The sequence below is a fragment of the Bison bison genome, unplaced genomic scaffold (assembly GCF_000754665.1).
Source record: "Bison bison bison isolate TAMUID 2011002044 unplaced genomic scaffold, Bison_UMD1.0 scf7180017845685, whole genome shotgun sequence".
Classification (NCBI taxonomy): domain Eukaryota; kingdom Metazoa; phylum Chordata; class Mammalia; order Artiodactyla; family Bovidae; genus Bison; species Bison bison.
Genome location: NW_011476258.1, coordinates 23482 through 25845, shown reverse-complemented (window position 1 = coordinate 25845; position 2364 = coordinate 23482).

The window sequence follows — 2364 nt, the reverse complement described above, 5'->3', positions numbered from 1 at the left end:
CTATGGTTTGAAGAGGATCTTTGCAACCGACTCACAGGTAAGACTGGGGGCTCAAGGTTTGGTCAGGACCCTGTGGACAAAGAGGCCCACTGCTTTGCCTGGAGGGTTTGCCCGGGCCAGGCTCAGACCCAGCTTCACCTGCCTTGACTTCCTGGGGGTGCCCTGAGCCTGGCCCTCCTGGCACGCCTGGGGAGAATGTTCTCCTGGGTCCTCCGCAGGAGCAGTGCTAGCTGGGGTGGATGGTGGGCTCAGGAAATGGAGCCGTGTGTCCTCCACCCACGCCCGCTTGTTCTCTTACAGGGATGTGTACTGCCCTGAGCCTGCAGGAGGGACGGTGAAGCGCCCAGCACCCCACCTGCACAGCTGCAATCGGGGGGCTGGAGCCGACCTGCCAAGGAGATTGGCCCCAGGCATGCCTGCAGGGCCCTCAGCGTCAGGACCAGACACAAAGGACTTTCAAGTGCCCAGTGGCAGCCATTCAAGCCTGTCTCCTTGAGAGGGGGCCCATTCGTGTCTGAAGGGGCATTTGGGAGTACCCTTCATCAATGGCTGTGCCCAGAGGGACAAGGGTAGATGCCCTGGCACCCAGGGTAGGATGAGGGGCAATGACACATGCTTGTCTACCTCCTAGGCCTGACCCCTTGCTCCTATGCAGACTCTGTACCCCATGGCCAAACATGCCATGCAGCTGTTTCCTGCCTTTGCTGGGAACTCAAGGCTCTGCTCAAATGTCCCCTCCTAAGGAAAGCCTCGGAGAAGGCAATGGCACCCCACTCCAGTACTCTTGCCTGGAAAATCCCATGGACGGAGGAGCCTGGTGGGCTGCAGTCCGTGGGGTCGCTAAGAGTTGGACACGACTGAGCGACTTCATTTTCACTTTTCACTTTCATGCACTGGAGAAGGAAATGGCAACCCACTCCAGTGTTCTTGCCTGGAGAATCCCAGGGACGGGGAAGCCTGGTGGGCTGCCGTCCATGGGGTCGCACGGAGTCGGACACGACTGAGCGACTCAGCAGCAGCAGCAGCAGGGAAAGCCTTCCCCGGGCTCCAGGGCGCCCAGGGTTCCTCCTCACGGCCGGTTAGATCACATTCTCCACCTGTGGCTGAAGCCCTCTTTAGATTAGGAGCCCCTGAAAGCAGCAAACATTTCCTTTTGGCGGTGCTTGACACGGCATACTTTAAAAAATCCAAAGAAACATACAAAGCATGAAGTATTATAAGCATAAACACGAAGGGGATGTTAACAAGGGCCTCCCTGACTCTTAGAGGATGCTTGTCCTGGTTTTAAAAAAGCACATACTACGTGTTTTAGAGTCAGGTCCGAAAGTCACAGGTGGTGGCCAGGCAACAGAATGGAGATTTGGAGGCAGCAGTATCTGAGTCTGCCTGCAGCCCTAGGCAAGATACACAGGCCAGACCTCTCCTTCCTTGCAGGAGGCGGGCCTCAAAGTGGGAGGAAGTGAAGGCCACCTCCTGTCTTGGGGATAGCTGGGGCTGGTGGCCTGGCGGTAGGAGGTGAAAAAACGTCTCAGGATACAGGGGCTGACAGGAGGAGGTGTGGGGAGGGGCCAGGAACATGTGCTCCAGGGAGCACCACCGCCCCCCTTAAGATACTGGCATGGATGGTGGTTGGTCCCTGGCCAGCAGGAGAGGGAAAGTGAGAAGCAGGTTTTGGAGAGGGTGGAGGGGGAAAGAAGCTGCCAGTTTCTGCTCTGCTGAGTGTGAGACACCCAGGAAACGTCCCGCCCCGGGGACCCGTACATATGGGTCTGGAACCCAGGGAACTTGGGGTTCAGTCAGTTCTGGGTTGGGACTAAGAAGCAGGTAAGATGTCCAAGAAGGAATGGTGAAGACCCTCACGTGGAGAGGACAGAGGCTGGAGAGTAAGTCCAAAGAAAAGGTGGGGCTCCGGGGCTATAGGATTTGTGGGCAGAGAGACGTCTCCGGGGCATTGATGTCCCTCAGGTCCTACAGATTCTGAGGAGGGGAGCGGCCGGGATGCGGGGGGCCTGGAGGCAGCCTGGGGTCCAAGGGTCTCAAAGAGATTGCGAGAGTTGGCCGCCCAGGAACGGGGTGGGCCTGGTCTGGGTGCAGCGGTGCGCGCCCCGTCGAAGCCCGAGGGCGCATGCGCGGAGCGGCGGGCATTGTCACGTGCTGCCGTCTGGCCCGCGGACTCCGGGGAGTGGCCGGACTGGTCTGGGCAGCGGCGCGTGCGGTGGCTGGGGGACAGCGGTGCGTCCCGGACCGAGTCCCAACGGGCACGCGAGTTCCGGCCCTCGGGGCAGGGGGTGGGGGCTGGGCACGCCCGGACCCCGGGGGTCCCGCCTGGATGGTGGCGGAGCTGCGACCCTCGGGGGGCTCTCC